The 15,583-nt window shown below is 40.5% G+C and overlaps 30 non-coding genes across 30 annotated transcripts; all 30 read right to left on the bottom strand.

The window, feature by feature from the left end:
- Positions 1–128: 128 nt before the first annotated feature.
- On the bottom strand, positions 129–202 carry trnan-guu (transfer RNA asparagine (anticodon GUU)). Its single transcript has one exon. It is a non-coding gene; the product is annotated as a tRNA-Asn (tRNA).
- A 766-nt stretch (positions 203–968) lies between these two features.
- trnan-guu (transfer RNA asparagine (anticodon GUU)) lies at positions 969–1,042 on the bottom strand. Its single transcript has one exon. It is a non-coding gene; the product is annotated as a tRNA-Asn (tRNA).
- Positions 1,043–1,388: 346 nt separating this feature from the next.
- On the bottom strand, positions 1,389–1,462 carry trnan-guu (transfer RNA asparagine (anticodon GUU)). The gene has a single exon. It is a non-coding gene; the product is annotated as a tRNA-Asn (tRNA).
- Positions 1,463–1,778: 316 nt separating this feature from the next.
- trnan-guu (transfer RNA asparagine (anticodon GUU)) lies at positions 1,779–1,852 on the bottom strand. The gene has a single exon. It is a non-coding gene; the product is annotated as a tRNA-Asn (tRNA).
- A 316-nt stretch (positions 1,853–2,168) lies between these two features.
- On the bottom strand, positions 2,169–2,242 carry trnan-guu (transfer RNA asparagine (anticodon GUU)). The gene has a single exon. It is a non-coding gene; the product is annotated as a tRNA-Asn (tRNA).
- Positions 2,243–3,387: 1,145 nt separating this feature from the next.
- trnan-guu (transfer RNA asparagine (anticodon GUU)) lies at positions 3,388–3,461 on the bottom strand. Its single transcript has one exon. It is a non-coding gene; the product is annotated as a tRNA-Asn (tRNA).
- A 345-nt stretch (positions 3,462–3,806) lies between these two features.
- On the bottom strand, positions 3,807–3,880 carry trnan-guu (transfer RNA asparagine (anticodon GUU)). Its single transcript has one exon. It is a non-coding gene; the product is annotated as a tRNA-Asn (tRNA).
- Positions 3,881–4,225: 345 nt separating this feature from the next.
- On the bottom strand, positions 4,226–4,299 carry trnan-guu (transfer RNA asparagine (anticodon GUU)). Its single transcript has one exon. It is a non-coding gene; the product is annotated as a tRNA-Asn (tRNA).
- A 346-nt stretch (positions 4,300–4,645) lies between these two features.
- Positions 4,646–4,719, bottom strand: trnan-guu (transfer RNA asparagine (anticodon GUU)). Its single transcript has one exon. It is a non-coding gene; the product is annotated as a tRNA-Asn (tRNA).
- Positions 4,720–5,065: 346 nt separating this feature from the next.
- On the bottom strand, positions 5,066–5,139 carry trnan-guu (transfer RNA asparagine (anticodon GUU)). The gene has a single exon. It is a non-coding gene; the product is annotated as a tRNA-Asn (tRNA).
- Positions 5,140–5,455: 316 nt separating this feature from the next.
- On the bottom strand, positions 5,456–5,529 carry trnan-guu (transfer RNA asparagine (anticodon GUU)). Its single transcript has one exon. It is a non-coding gene; the product is annotated as a tRNA-Asn (tRNA).
- A 346-nt stretch (positions 5,530–5,875) lies between these two features.
- trnan-guu (transfer RNA asparagine (anticodon GUU)) lies at positions 5,876–5,949 on the bottom strand. Its single transcript has one exon. It is a non-coding gene; the product is annotated as a tRNA-Asn (tRNA).
- A 345-nt stretch (positions 5,950–6,294) lies between these two features.
- trnan-guu (transfer RNA asparagine (anticodon GUU)) lies at positions 6,295–6,368 on the bottom strand. Its single transcript has one exon. It is a non-coding gene; the product is annotated as a tRNA-Asn (tRNA).
- Positions 6,369–6,714: 346 nt separating this feature from the next.
- On the bottom strand, positions 6,715–6,788 carry trnan-guu (transfer RNA asparagine (anticodon GUU)). The gene has a single exon. It is a non-coding gene; the product is annotated as a tRNA-Asn (tRNA).
- Positions 6,789–7,103: 315 nt separating this feature from the next.
- On the bottom strand, positions 7,104–7,177 carry trnan-guu (transfer RNA asparagine (anticodon GUU)). The gene has a single exon. It is a non-coding gene; the product is annotated as a tRNA-Asn (tRNA).
- A 766-nt stretch (positions 7,178–7,943) lies between these two features.
- On the bottom strand, positions 7,944–8,017 carry trnan-guu (transfer RNA asparagine (anticodon GUU)). The gene has a single exon. It is a non-coding gene; the product is annotated as a tRNA-Asn (tRNA).
- A 346-nt stretch (positions 8,018–8,363) lies between these two features.
- trnan-guu (transfer RNA asparagine (anticodon GUU)) lies at positions 8,364–8,437 on the bottom strand. Its single transcript has one exon. It is a non-coding gene; the product is annotated as a tRNA-Asn (tRNA).
- Positions 8,438–8,753: 316 nt separating this feature from the next.
- trnan-guu (transfer RNA asparagine (anticodon GUU)) lies at positions 8,754–8,827 on the bottom strand. Its single transcript has one exon. It is a non-coding gene; the product is annotated as a tRNA-Asn (tRNA).
- A 316-nt stretch (positions 8,828–9,143) lies between these two features.
- trnan-guu (transfer RNA asparagine (anticodon GUU)) lies at positions 9,144–9,217 on the bottom strand. The gene has a single exon. It is a non-coding gene; the product is annotated as a tRNA-Asn (tRNA).
- A 1,145-nt stretch (positions 9,218–10,362) lies between these two features.
- On the bottom strand, positions 10,363–10,436 carry trnan-guu (transfer RNA asparagine (anticodon GUU)). Its single transcript has one exon. It is a non-coding gene; the product is annotated as a tRNA-Asn (tRNA).
- Positions 10,437–10,781: 345 nt separating this feature from the next.
- Positions 10,782–10,855, bottom strand: trnan-guu (transfer RNA asparagine (anticodon GUU)). The gene has a single exon. It is a non-coding gene; the product is annotated as a tRNA-Asn (tRNA).
- A 345-nt stretch (positions 10,856–11,200) lies between these two features.
- Positions 11,201–11,274, bottom strand: trnan-guu (transfer RNA asparagine (anticodon GUU)). Its single transcript has one exon. It is a non-coding gene; the product is annotated as a tRNA-Asn (tRNA).
- A 766-nt stretch (positions 11,275–12,040) lies between these two features.
- On the bottom strand, positions 12,041–12,114 carry trnan-guu (transfer RNA asparagine (anticodon GUU)). Its single transcript has one exon. It is a non-coding gene; the product is annotated as a tRNA-Asn (tRNA).
- A 316-nt stretch (positions 12,115–12,430) lies between these two features.
- On the bottom strand, positions 12,431–12,504 carry trnan-guu (transfer RNA asparagine (anticodon GUU)). Its single transcript has one exon. It is a non-coding gene; the product is annotated as a tRNA-Asn (tRNA).
- A 346-nt stretch (positions 12,505–12,850) lies between these two features.
- On the bottom strand, positions 12,851–12,924 carry trnan-guu (transfer RNA asparagine (anticodon GUU)). Its single transcript has one exon. It is a non-coding gene; the product is annotated as a tRNA-Asn (tRNA).
- A 345-nt stretch (positions 12,925–13,269) lies between these two features.
- trnan-guu (transfer RNA asparagine (anticodon GUU)) lies at positions 13,270–13,343 on the bottom strand. The gene has a single exon. It is a non-coding gene; the product is annotated as a tRNA-Asn (tRNA).
- A 346-nt stretch (positions 13,344–13,689) lies between these two features.
- trnan-guu (transfer RNA asparagine (anticodon GUU)) lies at positions 13,690–13,763 on the bottom strand. The gene has a single exon. It is a non-coding gene; the product is annotated as a tRNA-Asn (tRNA).
- Positions 13,764–14,079: 316 nt separating this feature from the next.
- On the bottom strand, positions 14,080–14,153 carry trnan-guu (transfer RNA asparagine (anticodon GUU)). The gene has a single exon. It is a non-coding gene; the product is annotated as a tRNA-Asn (tRNA).
- A 766-nt stretch (positions 14,154–14,919) lies between these two features.
- On the bottom strand, positions 14,920–14,993 carry trnan-guu (transfer RNA asparagine (anticodon GUU)). The gene has a single exon. It is a non-coding gene; the product is annotated as a tRNA-Asn (tRNA).
- A 346-nt stretch (positions 14,994–15,339) lies between these two features.
- trnan-guu (transfer RNA asparagine (anticodon GUU)) lies at positions 15,340–15,413 on the bottom strand. Its single transcript has one exon. It is a non-coding gene; the product is annotated as a tRNA-Asn (tRNA).
- Positions 15,414–15,583: the final 170 nt, after the last annotated feature.

The raw sequence follows: 15,583 nt of genomic DNA, 5'->3' as shown, positions 1-15,583 counted from the left end.
TAATGCTGTCCATTGTATTGAATTCCTTGTTCTGTGACTTTCATCATACGGTTTTCCAACCCTTCCCTATGTTCACAGAAAGAAGATTGGTTTTCACGATCAAACTACCTATTTCATAGAAGAACACACGTCCCTGGGTGGGCTTGAACCACCAACCTTTCGGTTAACAGCCGAACGCGCTAACCAATTGCGCCACAGAGACCGGCTTCCTTTGATCTGAAAGGGGAGTGGCATAGGAGAGCTCGTCCATTAAAATGAATTTGTGTGAATTCATTTTGCATATTTAATTTACAAATAAAGCTTGTCAATGCAGAGGGCTCTTAATGTCTCCAGGTGGATTTTTCTTGACTAAATATAGATATCTCAAGAGTTGTTGAAGGACTAAGCAGACTAATTGGGTCTTATTTAAGGAATCGGTGTATAAATCTGCTTATTTTGTTGCCTGCTTGTTCTGTGAATTTCATCATACGGTTTTCCAACCTTTCCCTCTGTTCACAGAAAGAAGATTGGTTTTCACGATCAAACTACCTATTTAATAAAAGTACACAGGTCCCTTGGTGGGCTTGAACCACCATCCTTTCGGTTAACAGCCGAACGCGCTAACCAATTGCGCCACAGAGACCAGGCTTCCTTTGTCATGAAAGGAGAGTGGCCTAGGCAGCTCGCCCATTTATATGGATTTGTTTCATCTCATATTGCATATATCATTCACAAATAAAGCTTGTCAATGCAGAGGGCTCTTAATGTCTCCAGGTGGATTTTTCTTGACTAAATATTGATAACTCAAGAGTTGTTGAAGGACTAAGCGGACAAATTGGGTCTTATTTAAGGAATAGGTGTATAAATCTGCTTATTTTGTTGCCTGCTTGTTCTGTGACTTTCATCATACGGTTTTCCAACCCTTCCTAATGTTCACAGAAAGAAGATTGGCTTTCACGATCAAACTACCTATTTCATAAAAGTACACACGTCCCTGGGTGGGCTTGAACCACCATCCTTTCGATTAACAGCCGAACGCGCTAACCAATTGCGCCACAGAGACCAGGCTTCCTTTGTTATGAAAGGAGAGTGGCCTAGGCAGCTCGCCCATTTATATGGATTTGTTTCATCTCATATTGCATATATCATTCACAAATAAAGCTTGTCAATGCAGAGGGCTCTTAATGTCTCCAGGTGGATTTTTCTTGACTAAATATTGATAACTCAAGAGTTGTTGAAGGACTAAGCGGACTAATTGGGTCTTATTTAAGGAATCGGTGTATAAATCTGCTTATTTTGTTGCCTGCTTGTTCTGTGACTTTCATCATACGGTTTTCCAACCCTTCCCTATATTCACAGAAAGAAGATTGGTTTTCACGATCAAACTACCTATTTCATAAAAGTACACACGTCCCTGGGTGGGCTTGAACCACCAACCTTTCGGTTAACAGCCGAACGCACTAACCAATTGCGCCACAGAGACTCGCTTCCTTTGTTATGAAAGGAGAGTGGCCTAGGCAGCTCGCCCATTGATAAGGATTTGTTTGATCTCATATTGCATATATCATTCACAAATAAAGCTTGTCAATACAGAGGGTTCTTAATGTGTCCATCTGGATTTTGTTTTAACTATATATAGATGACTCTAGACTTGTTGAAGGAAAAGGTTTATAATGCTGTCCATTGTATTGAATTCCTTGTTCTGTGACTTTCATCATACGGTTTTCCAACCCTTCCCAATGTTCACAGAAAGAAGATTGGCTTTCACGATCAAACTACCTATTTCATAAAAGTACAGACGTCCCTGGGTGGGCTTGAACCACCATCCTTTCGGTTAACAGCCGAACGCGCTAACCAATTGCGCCACAGACACTCGCTTCCTTTCTTATGAAAGGAGAGTGGCATACGCAGCTCGCCCATTGATAAGGATTTGTTTGATCTCATATTGCATATATCATTCACAAATAAAGCTTGTCAATACAGAGGGTTCTTAATTTGTCCATCTGGATTTTGTTTTAACTATATATAGATGACTCAAGACTTGTTGAAGGAAAAGGTTTATAATGCTGTCTATTGTATTGCATTCCTTGTTCTGTGACTTTCATCATACGGTTTTCCAAGCCTTCTCTCTGTTCACAGAAAGAAGATTGGTTTACACAATCAGACTACCTATTTCATAAAAGTACACACGTTCCTGGGTGGGCTTGAACCACCAACCTTTCGGTTAACAGCCGAACGCGCTAACCAATTGCGCCACAGAGACCAGGCTTCCTTTGTTATGAAAGGAGAGTGGCCTAGGCAGCTCGCCCATTTATATGGATTTGTTTCATCTCATATTGCATATATCATTCACAAATAAAGCTTGTCAATGCAGAGGGCTCTTAATGTCTCCAGGTGGATTTTTCTTGACTAAATATTGATAACTCAAGAGTTGTTGAAGGACTAAGCGGACTAATTGGGTCTTATTTAAGGAATCGTGTATAAATCTGCTTATTTTGTTGCCTGCTTGTTCTGTGACTTTCATCATACGGTTTTCCAACCCTTCCCTATATTCACAGAAAGAAGATTGGTTTTCACGATCAAACTACCTATTTCATAAAAGTACACACGTCCCTGGGTGGGCTTGAACCACCAACCTTTCGGTTAACAGCCGAACGCACTAACAAATTGCGCCACAGAGACTCGCTTCCTTTGTTATGAAAGGAGAGTGGCCTAGGCAGCTCGCCCATTGATAAGGATTTGTTTGATCTCATATTGCATATATCATTCACAAATAAAGCTTGTCAATACAGAGGGTTCTTAATGTGTCCATCTGGATTTTGTTTTAACTATATATAGATGACTCTAGACTTGTTGAAGGAAAAGGTTTATAATGCTGTCCATTGTATTGAATTCCTTGTTCTGTGACTTTCATCATACGGTTTTCCAACCCTTCCCTATGTTCACAGAAAGAAGATTGGTTTTCACGATCAAACTACCTATTTCATAAAAGAACACACGTCCCTGAACCACCAACCTTTCGGTTAACAGCCGAACGCGCTAACCAATTGCGCCACAGAGACCGGCTTCCTTTGATCTGAAAGGGGAGTGGCCTAGGAGAGCTCGTCCATTAAAATGAATTTGTGTGAATTCATTTTGCATATTTAATTTACAAATAAAGTTTGTCAATGCAGAGGGCTCTTAATGTCTCCAGGTGGATTTTTCTTGACTAAATATAGATAACTCAAGACTTGTTGAAGGACTAAGTGGACTAACTGGGTCTTATTTAAGGAATCGGTGTATAAATCTGCTTATTTTGTTGCCTGCTTGTTCTGTGACTTTCATCATACGGTTTTCCAACCCTTCCCTATATTCACAGAAAGAAGATTGGTTTTCACGATCAAACTACCTATTTCATAAAAGTACACACGTCCCTGGGTGGGCTTGAACCACCATCCTTTCGGTTAACAGCCGAACGCGCTAACCAATTGCGCCACAGAGACTCGCTTCCTTTGATCTGAAAGGGGAGTGGCCTAGGCAGCTCGCCCATTTATATGGATTTGTTTCATCTCATATTGCATATATCATTCACAAATAAAGCTTGTCAATGCAGAGGGCTCTTAATGTCTCCAGGTGGATTTTTCTTGACTAAATATTGATAACTCAAGAGTTGTTGAAGGACTAAGCGGACAAATTGGGTCTTATTTAAGGAATAGGTGTATAAATCTGCTTATTTTGTTGCCTGCTTGTTCTTTGACTTTCATCATACGGTTTTCCAACCCTTCCCTATGTTCACAGAAAGAAGATTGGTTTTCACGATCAAACTACCTATTTCATAAAAGAACACACGTCCCTGGGTGGGCTTGAACCACCAACCTTTCGGTTAACAGCCGAACGCGCTAACCAATTGCGCCACAGAGACTCGCTTCCTTTGATCTGAAAGGGGAGTGGCCTAGGCAGCTCGCCCATTTATATGGATTTGTTTCATCTCATATTGCATATATCATTCACAAATAAAGCTTGTCAATGCAGAGGGCTCTTAATGTCTCCAGGTGGATTTTTCTTGACTAAATATTGAAAACTCAAGAGTTGTTGAAGGACTAAGCGGACAAATTGGGTCTTATTTAAGGAATAGGTGTATAAATCTGCTTATTTTGTTGCCTGCTTGTTCTTTGACTTTCATCATACGGTTTTCCAACCCTTCCCTATGTTCACAGAAAGAAGATTGGTTTTCACGATCAAACTACCTATTTCATAAAAGAACACACGTCCCTGGGTGGGCTTGAACCACCAACCTTTCGGTTAACAGCCGAACGCGCTAACCAATTGCGCCACAGAGACCGGCTTCCTTTGATCTGAAAGGGGAGTGGCCTAGGAGAGCTCGTGCATTAAAATGAATTTGTGTGAATTCATTTTGCATATTTAATTTACAAATAAAGCTTGTCAATGCAGAGGGCTCTTAATGTCTCCAGGTGGATTTTTCTTGACTAAATATTGATAACTCAAGAGTTGTTTAAGGACTAAGCGGACAAATTGGGTCTTATTTAAGGAATAGGTGTATAAATCTGCTTATTTTGTTGCCTGCTTGTTCTGTGACTTTCATCATACGGTTTTCCAACCCTTCCCAATGTTCACAGAAAGAAGATTGGCTTTCACGATCAAACTACCTATTTCATAAAAGTACACACGTCCCTGGGTGGGCTTGAACCACCATCCTTTTGGTTAACAGCCGAACGCGCTAACCAATTGCGCCACAGAGACCAGGCTTCCTTTGTTATGAAAGGAGAGTGGCCTAGGCAGCTCGCCCATTTATATGGATTTGTTTCATCTCATATTGCATATATCATTCACAAATAAAGCTTGTCAATGCAGAGGGCTCTTAATGTCTCCAGGTGGATTTTTCTTGACTAAATATTGATAACTCAAGAGTTGTTGAAGGACTAAGCAGACTAATTGGGTCTTATTTAAGGAATCGGTGTATAAATCTGCTTATTTTGTTGCCTGCTTGTTCTGTGACTTTCATCATACGGTTTTCCAACCCTTCCCTATATTCACAGAAAGAAGATTGGTTTTCACGATCAAACTACCTATTTCATAAAAGTACACACGTCCCTGGGTGGGCTTGAACCACCAACCTTTCGGTTAACAGCCGAACGCACTAACCAATTGCGCCACAGAGACTCGCTTCCTTTGTTATGAAAGGAGAGTGGCCTAGGCAGCTCGCCCATTGATAAGGATTTGTTTGATCTCATATTGCATATATCATTCACAAATAAAGCTTGTCAATACAGAGGGTTCTTAATGTGTCCATCTGGATTTTGTTTTAACTATATATAGATGACTCTAGACTTGTTGAAGGAAAAGGTTTATAATGCTGTCCATTGTATTGAATTCCTTGTTCTGTGACTTTCATCATACGGTTTTCCAACCCTTCCCTATGTTCACAGAAAGAAGATTGGTTTTCACGATCAAACTACCTATTTCATAAAAGAACACACGTCCCTGGGTGGGCTTGAACCACTAACCTTTCGGTTAACAGCCGAACGCGCTAACCAATTGCGCCACAGAGACCGGCTTCCTTTGATCTGAAAGGGGAGTGGCATAGGAGAGCTCGTCCATTAAAATGAATTTGTGTGAATTCATTTTGCATATTTAATTTACAAATAAAGCTTGTCAATGCAGAGGGCTCTTAATGTCTCCAGGTGGATTTTTCTTGACTAAATATTGATAACTCAAGAGTTGTTGAAGGACAAAGCGGACAAATTGGGTCTTATTTAAGGAATAGGTGTATAAATCTGCTTATTTTGTTGCCTGCTTGTTCTTTGACTTTCATCATACGGTTTTCCAACCCTTCCCTATGTTCACAGAAAGAAGATTGGTTTTCACGATCAAACTACCTATTTCATAAAAGAACACACGTCCCTGGGTGGGCTTGAACCACCAACCTTTCGGTTAACAGCCGAACGCGCTAACCAATTGCGCCACAGAGACTCGCTTCCTTTGATCTGAAAGGGGAGTGGCCTAGGCAGCTCGCCCATTTATATGGATTTGTTTCATCTCATATTGCATATATCATTCACAAATAAAGCTTGTCAATGCAGAGGGCTCTTAATGTCTCCAGGTGGATTTTTCTTGACTAAATATTGAAAACTCAAGAGTTGTTGAAGGACTAAGCGGACAAATTGGGTCTTATTTAAGGAATAGGTGTATAAATCTGCTTATTTTGTTGCCTGCTTGTTCTTTGACTTTCATCATACGGTTTTCCAACCCTTCCCTATGTTCACAGAAAGAAGATTGGTTTTCACGATCAAACTACCTATTTCATAAAAGAACACACGTCCCTGGGTGGGCTTGAACCACCAACCTTTCGGTTAACAGCCGAACGCGCTAACCAATTGCGCCACAGAGACCAGGCTTCCTTTGTTATGAAAGGAGAGTGGCCTAGGCAGCTCGCCCATTTATATGGATTTGTTTCATCTCATATTGCATATATCATTCACAAATAAAGCTTGTCAATGCAGAGGGCTCTTAATGTCTCCAGGTGGATTTTTCTTGACTAAATATTGATAACTCAAGAGTTGTTGAAGGACTAAGCAGACTAATTGGGTCTTATTTAAGGAATCGGTGTATAAATCTGCTTATTTTGTTGCCTGCTTGTTCTGTGACTTTCATCATACGGTTTTCCAACCCTTCCCTATATTCACAGAAAGAAGATTGGTTTTCACGATCAAACTACCTATTTCATAAAAGTACACACGTCCCTGGGTGGGCTTGAACCACCAACCTTTCGGTTAACAGCCGAACGCACTAACCAATTGCGCCACAGAGACTCGCTTCCTTTGTTATGAAAGGAGAGTGGCCTAGGCAGCTCGCCCATTGATAAGGATTTGTTTGATCTCATATTGCATATATCATTCACAAATAAAGCTTGTCAATACAGAGGGTTCTTAATGTGTCCATCTGGATTTTGTTTTAACTATATATAGATGACTCTAGACTTGTTGAAGGAAAAGGTTTATAATGCTGTCCATTGTATTGAATTCCTTGTTCTGTGACTTTCATCATACGGTTTTCAACCCTTCCCTATGTTCACAGAAAGAAGATTGGTTTTCACGATCAAACTACCTATTTCATAGAAGAACACACGTCCCTGGGTGGGCTTGAACCACCAACCTTTCGGTTAACAGCCGAACGCGCTAACCATTTGCGCCACAGAGACCGGCTTCCTTTGATCTGAAAGGGGAGTGGCATAGGAGAGCTCGTCCATTAAAATGAATTTGTGTGAATTCATTTTGCATATTTAATTTACAAATAAAGCTTGTCAATGCAGAGGGCTCTTAATGTCTCCAGGTGGATTTTTCTTGACTAAATATAGATATCTCAAGAGTTGTTGAAGGACAAAGCAGACTAATTGGGTCTTATTTAAGGAATCGGTGTATAAATCTGCTTATTTTGTTGCCTGCTTGTTCTGTGAATTTCATCATACGGTTTTCCAACCTTTCCCTCTGTTCACAGAAAGAAGATTGGTTTTCACGATCAAACTACCTATTTAATAAAAGTACACAGGTCCCTTGGTGGGCTTGAACCACCATCCTTTCGGTTAACAGCCGAACGCGCTAACCAATTGCGCCACAGAGACCAGGCTTCCTTTGTCATGAAAGGAGAGTGGCCTAGGCAGCTCGCCCATTTATATGGATTTGTTTCATCTCATATTGCATATATCATTCACAAATAAAGCTTGTCAATGCAGAGGGCTCTTAATGTCTCCAGGTGGATTTTTCTTGACTAAATATTGATAACTCAAGAGTTGTTGAAGGACTAAGCGGACAAATTGGGTCTTATTTAAGGAATAGGTGTATAAATCTGCTTATTTTGTTGCCTGCTTGTTCTGTGACTTTCATCATACGGTTTTCCAACCCTTCCTAATGTTCACAGAAAGAAGATTGGCTTTCACGATCAAACTACCTATTTCATAAAAGTACACACGTCCCTGGGTGGGCTTGAACCACCATCCTTTCGATTAACAGCCGAACGCGCTAACCAATTGCGCCACAGAGACCAGGCTTCCTTTGTTATGAAAGGAGAGTGGCCTAGGCAGCTCGCCCATTTATATGGATTTGTTTCATCTCATATTGCATATATCATTCACAAATAAAGCTTGTCAATGCAGAGGGCTCTTAATGTCTCCAGGTGGATTTTTCTTGACTAAATATTGATAACTCAAGAGTTGTTGAAGGACTAAGCGGACTAATTGGGTCTTATTTAAGGAATCGGTGTATAAATCTGCTTATTTTGTTGCCTGCTTGTTCTGTGACTTTCATCATACGGTTTTCCAACCCTTCCCTATATTCACAGAAAGAAGATTGGTTTTCACGATCAAACTACCTATTTCATAAAAGTACACACGTCCCTGGGTGGGCTTGAACCACCAACCTTTCGGTTAACAGCCGAACGCACTAACCAATTGCGCCACAGAGACTCGCTTCCTTTGTTATGAAAGGAGAGTGGCCTAGGCAGCTCGCCCATTGATAAGGATTTGTTTGATCTCATATTGCATATATCATTCACAAATAAAGCTTGTCAATACAGAGGGTTCTTAATGTGTCCATCTGGATTTTGTTTTAACTATATATAGATGACTCTAGACTTGTTGAAGGAAAAGGTTTATAATGCTGTCCATTGTATTGAATTCCTTGTTCTGTGACTTTCATCATACGGTTTTCCAACCCTTCCCAATGTTCACAGAAAGAAGATTGGCTTTCACGATCAAACTACCTATTTCATAAAAGTACAGACGTCCCTGGGTGGGCTTGAACCACCATCCTTTCGGTTAACAGCCGAACGCGCTAACCAATTGCGCCACAGACACTCGCTTCCTTTCTTATGAAAGGAGAGTGGCATACGCAGCTCGCCCATTGATAAGGATTTGTTTGATCTCATATTGCATATATCATTCACAAATAAAGCTTGTCAATACAGAGGGTTCTTAATTTGTCCATCTGGATTTTGTTTTAACTATATATAGATGACTCAAGACTTGTTGAAGGAAAAGGTTTATAATGCTGTCTATTGTATTGCATTCCTTGTTCTGTGACTTTCATCATACGGTTTTCCAAGCCTTCTCTCTGTTCACAGAAAGAAGATTGGTTTACACAATCAGACTACCTATTTCATAAAAGTACACACGTTCCTGGGTGGGCTTGAACCACCAACCTTTCGGTTAACAGCCGAACGCGCTAACCAATTGCGCCACAGAGACCAGGCTTCCTTTGTTATGAAAGGAGAGTGGCCTAGGCAGCTCGCCCATTTATATGGATTTGTTTCATCTCATATTGCATATATCATTCACAAATAAAGCTTGTCAATGCAGAGGGCTCTTAATGTCTCCAGGTGGATTTTTCTTGACTAAATATTGATAACTCAAGAGTTGTTGAAGGACTAAGCGGACTAATTGGGTCTTATTTAAGGAATCGTGTATAAATCTGCTTATTTTGTTGCCTGCTTGTTCTGTGACTTTCATCATACGGTTTTCCAACCCTTCCCTATATTCACAGAAAGAAGATTGGTTTTCACGATCAAACTACCTATTTCATAAAAGTACACACGTCCCTGGGTGGGCTTGAACCACCAACCTTTCGGTTAACAGCCGAACGCACTAACAAATTGCGCCACAGAGACTCGCTTCCTTTGTTATGAAAGGAGAGTGGCCTAGGCAGCTCGCCCATTGATAAGGATTTGTTTGATCTCATATTGCATATATCATTCACAAATAAAGCTTGTCAATACAGAGGGTTCTTAATGTGTCCATCTGGATTTTGTTTTAACTATATATAGATGACTCTAGACTTGTTGAAGGAAAAGGTTTATAATGCTGTCCATTGTATTGAATTCCTTGTTCTGTGACTTTCATCATACGGTTTTCCAACCCTTCCCTATGTTCACAGAAAGAAGATTGGTTTTCACGATCAAACTACCTATTTCATAAAAGAACACACGTCCCTGAACCACCAACCTTTCGGTTAACAGCCGAACGCGCTAACCAATTGCGCCACAGAGACCGGCTTCCTTTGATCTGAAAGGGGAGTGGCCTAGGAGAGCTCGTCCATTAAAATGAATTTGTGTGAATTCATTTTGCATATTTAATTTACAAATAAAGTTTGTCAATGCAGAGGGCTCTTAATGTCTCCAGGTGGATTTTTCTTGACTAAATATAGATAACTCAAGACTTGTTGAAGGACTAAGTGGACTAACTGGGTCTTATTTAAGGAATCGGTGTATAAATCTGCTTATTTTGTTGCCTGCTTGTTCTGTGACTTTCATCATACGGTTTTCCAACCCTTCCCTATATTCACAGAAAGAAGATTGGTTTTCACGATCAAACTACCTATTTCATAAAAGTACACACGTCCCTGGGTGGGCTTGAACCACCATCCTTTCGGTTAACAGCCGAACGCGCTAACCAATTGCGCCACAGAGACTCGCTTCCTTTGATCTGAAAGGGGAGTGGCCTAGGCAGCTCGCCCATTTATATGGATTTGTTTCATCTCATATTGCATATATCATTCACAAATAAAGCTTGTCAATGCAGAGGGCTCTTAATGTCTCCAGGTGGATTTTTCTTGACTAAATATTGATAACTCAAGAGTTGTTGAAGGACTAAGCGGACAAATTGGGTCTTATTTAAGGAATAGGTGTATAAATCTGCTTATTTTGTTGCCTGCTTGTTCTTTGACTTTCATCATACGGTTTTCCAACCCTTCCCTATGTTCACAGAAAGAAGATTGGTTTTCACGATCAAACTACCTATTTCATAAAAGAACACACGTCCCTGGGTGGGCTTGAACCACCAACCTTTCGGTTAACAGCCGAACGCGCTAACCAATTGCGCCACAGAGACTCGCTTCCTTTGATCTGAAAGGGGAGTGGCCTAGGCAGCTCGCCCATTTATATGGATTTGTTTCATCTCATATTGCATATATCATTCACAAATAAAGCTTGTCAATGCAGAGGGCTCTTAATGTCTCCAGGTGGATTTTTCTTGACTAAATATTGAAAACTCAAGAGTTGTTGAAGGACTAAGCGGACAAATTGGGTCTTATTTAAGGAATAGGTGTATAAATCTGCTTATTTTGTTGCCTGCTTGTTCTTTGACTTTCATCATACGGTTTTCCAACCCTTCCCTATGTTCACAGAAAGAAGATTGGTTTTCACGATCAAACTACCTATTTCATAAAAGAACACACGTCCCTGGGTGGGCTTGAACCACCAACCTTTCGGTTAACAGCCGAACGCGCTAACCAATTGCGCCACAGAGACCGGCTTCCTTTGATCTGAAAGGGGAGTGGCCTAGGAGAGCTCGTGCATTAAAATGAATTTGTGTGAATTCATTTTGCATATTTAATTTACAAATAAAGCTTGTCAATGCAGAGGGCTCTTAATGTCTCCAGGTGGATTTTTCTTGACTAAATATTGATAACTCAAGAGTTGTTTAAGGACTAAGCGGACAAATTGGGTCTTATTTAAGGAATAGGTGTATAAATCTGCTTATTTTGTTGCCTGCTTGTTCTGTGACTTTCATCATACGGTTTTCCAACCCTTCCCAATGTTCACAGAAAGAAGATTGGCTTTCACGATCAAACTACCTATTTCATAAAAGTACACACGTCCCTGGGTGGGCTTGAACCACCATCCTTTTGGTTAACAGCCGAACACGCTAACCAATTGCGCCACAGAGACCAGGCTTCCTTTGTTATGAAAGGAGAGTGGCCTAGGCAGCTCGCCCATTTATATGGATTTGTTTCATCTCATATTGCATATATCATTCACAAATAAAGCTTGTCAATGCAGAGGGCTCTTAATGTCTCCAGGTGGATTTTTCTTGACTAAATATTGATAACTCAAGAGTTGTTGAAGGACTAAGCAGACTAATTGGGTCTTATTTAAGGAATCGGTGTATAAATCTGCTTATTTTGTTGCCTGCTTGTTCTGTGACTTTCATCATACGGTTTTCCAACCCTTCCCTATATTCACAGAAAGAAGATTGGTTTTCACGATCAAACTACCTATTTCATAAAAGTACACACGTCCCTGGGTGGGCTTGAACCACCAACCTTTCGGTTAACAGCCGAACGCACTAACCAATTGCGCCACAGAGACTCGCTTCCTTTGTTATGAAAGGAGAGTGGCCTAGGCAGCTCGCCCATTGATAAGGATTTGTTTGATCTCATATTGCATATATCATTCACAAATAAAGCTTGTCAATACAGAGGGTTCTTAATGTGTCCATCTGGATTTTGTTTTAACTATATATAGATGACTCTAGACTTGTTGAAGGAAAAGGTTTATAATGCTGTCCATTGTATTGAATTCCTTGTTCTGTGACTTTCATCATACGGTTTTCCAACCCTTCCCTATGTTCACAGAAAGAAGATTGGTTTTCACGATCAAACTACCTATTTCATAAAAGAACACACGTCCCTGGGTGGGCTTGAACCACTAACCTTTCGGTTAACAGCCGAACGCGCTAACCAATTGCGCCACAGAGACCGGCTTCCTTTGATCTGAAAGGGGAGTGGCATAGGAGAGCTCGTCCATTAAAATGAATTTGTGTGAATTCATTTTGCATATTTAATTTACAAATAAAGCTTGTCAATGCAGAGGGCTCTTAATGTCTCCAGGTGGATTTTTCTTGACTAAATATTGATAACTCAAGAGTTGTTGAAGGACAAAGCGGACAAATTGGGTCTTATTTAAGGAATAGGTGTATAAATCTGCTTATTTTGTTGCCTGCTTGTTCTTTGACTTTCATCATACGGTTTTCCAACCCTTCCCTATGTTCACAGAAAGAAGATTGGTTTTCACGATCAAACTACCTATTTCATAAAAGAACACACGTCCCTGGGTGGGCTTGAACCACCAACCTTTCGGTTAACAGCCGAACGCGCTAACCAATTGCGCCACAGAGACTCGCTTCCTTTGATCTGAAAGGGGAGTGGCCTAGGCAGCTCGCCCATTTATATGGATTTGTTTCATCTCATATTGCATATATCATTCACAAATAAAGCTTGTCAATGCAGAGGGCTCTTAATGTCTCCAGGTGGATTTTTCTTGACTAAATATTGAAAACTCAAGAGTTGTTGAAGGACTAAGCGGACAAATTGGGTCTTATTTAAGGAATAGGTGTATAAATCTGCTTATTTTGTTGCCTGCTTGTTCTTTGACTTTCATCATACGGTTTTCCAACCCTTCCCTATGTTCACAGAAAGAAGATTGGTTTTCACGATCAAACTACCTATTTCATAAAAGAACACACGTCCCTGGGTGGGCTTGAACCACCAACCTTTCGGTTAACAGCCGAACGCGCTAACCAATTGCGCCACAGAGACCAGGCTTCCTTTGTTATGAAAGGAGAGTGGCCTAGGCAGCTCGCCCATTTATATGGATTTGTTTCATCTCATATTGCATATATCATTCACAAATAAAGCTTGTCAATGCAGAGGGCTCTTAATGTCTCCAGGTGGATTTTTCTTGACTAAATATTGATAACTCAAGAGTTGTTGAAGGACTAAGCAGACTAATTGGGTCTTATTTAAGGAATCGGTGTATAAATCTGCTTATTTTGTTGCCTGCTTGTTCTGTGACTTTCATCATACGGTTTTCCAACCCTTCCCTATATTCACAGAAAGAAGATTGGTTTTCACGATCAAACTACCTATTTCATAAAAGTACACACGTCCCTGGGTGGGCTTGAACCACCAACCTTTCGGTTAACAGCCGAACGCACTAACCAATTGCGCCACAGAGACTCGCTTCCTTTGTTATGAAAGGAGAGTGGCCTAGGCAGCTCGCCCATTGATAAGGATTTGTTTGATCTCATATTGCATATATCATTCACAAATAAAGCTTGTCAATACAGAGGGTTCTTAATGTGTCCATCTGGATTTTGTTTTAACTATATATAGATGACTCTAGACTTGTTGAAGGAAAAGGTTTATAATGCTGTCCATTGTATTGAATTCCTTGTTCTGTGACTTTCATCATACGGTTTTCCAACCCTTCCCTATGTTCACAGAAAGAAGATTGGTTTTCACGATCAAACTACCTATTTCATAGAAGAACACACGTCCCTGGGTGGGCTTGAACCACCAACCTTTCGGTTAACAGCCGAACGCGCTAACCATTTGCGCCACAGAGACCGGCTTCCTTTGATCTGAAAGGGGAGTGGCATAGGAGAGCTCGTCCATTAAAATGAATTTGTGTGAATTCATTTTGCATATTTAATTTACAAATAAAGCTTGTCAATGCAGAGGGCTCTTAATGTCTCCAGGTGGATTTTTCTTGACTAAATATAGATATCTCAAGAGTTGTTGAAGGACTAAGCAGACTAATTGGGTCTTATTTAAGGAATCGGTGTATAAATCTGCTTATTTTGTTGCCTGCTTGTTCTGTGAATTTCATCATACGGTTTTCCAACCTTTCCCTCTGTTCACAGAAAGAAGATTGGTTTTCACGATCAAACTACCTATTTAATAAAAGTACACAGGTCCCTTGGTGGGCTTGAACCACCATCCTTTCGGTTAACAGCCGAACGCGCTAACCAATTGCGCCACAGAGACCAGGCTTCCTTTGTCATGAAAGGAGAGTGGCCTAGGCAGCTCGCCCATTTATATGGATTTGTTTCATCTCATATTGCATATATCATTCACAAATAAAGCTTGTCAATGCAGAGGGCTCTTAATGTCTCCAGGTGGATTTTTCTTGACTAAATATTGATAACTCAAGAGTTGTTGAAGGACTAAGCGGACAAATTGGGTCTTATTTAAGGAATAGGTGTATAAATCTGCTTATTTTGTTGCCTGCTTGTTCTGTGACTTTCATCATACGGTTTTCCAACCCTTCCTAATGTTCACAGAAAGAAGATTGGCTTTCACGATCAAACTACCTATTTCATAAAAGTACACACGTCCCTGGGTGGGCTTGAACCACCATCCTTTCGATTAACAGCCGAACGCGCTAACCAATTGCGCCACAGAGACCAGGCTTCCTTTGTTATGAAAGGAGAGTGGCCTAGGCAGCTCGCCCATTTATATGGATTTGTTTCATCTCATATTGCATATATCATTCACAAATAAAGCTTGTCAATGCAGAGGGCTCTTAATGTCTCCAGGTGGATTTTTCTTGACTAAATATTGATAACTCAAGAGTTGTTGAAGGACTAAGCGGACTAATTGGGTCTTATTTAAGGAATCGGTGTATAAATCTGCTTATTTTGTTGCCTGCTTGTTCTGTGACTTTCATCATACGGTTTTCCAACCCTTCCCTATATTCACAGAAAGAAGATTGGTTTTCACGATCAAACTACCTATTTCATAAAAGTACACACGTCCCTGGGTGGGCTTGAACCACCAACCTTTCGGTTAACAGCCGAACGCACTAACCAATTGCGCCACAGAGACTCGCTTCCTTTGTTATGAAAGGAGAGTGGCCTAGGCAGCTCGCCCATTGATAAGGATTTGTTTGATCTCATATTGCATATATCATTCACAAATAAAGCTTGTCAATACAGAGGGTTCTTAATGTGTCCATCTGGATTTTGTTTTAACTATATATAGATGACTCTAGACTT

The sequence above is a fragment of the Pleuronectes platessa genome, chromosome 8 (assembly GCF_947347685.1).
Source record: "Pleuronectes platessa chromosome 8, fPlePla1.1, whole genome shotgun sequence".
In the NCBI taxonomy this organism is placed as follows: Eukaryota; Metazoa; Chordata; class Actinopteri; order Pleuronectiformes; family Pleuronectidae; genus Pleuronectes; species Pleuronectes platessa.
Note: the sequence above shows the minus strand (reverse complement) of the source record. Positions and strands in the feature narration are given on the sequence as shown.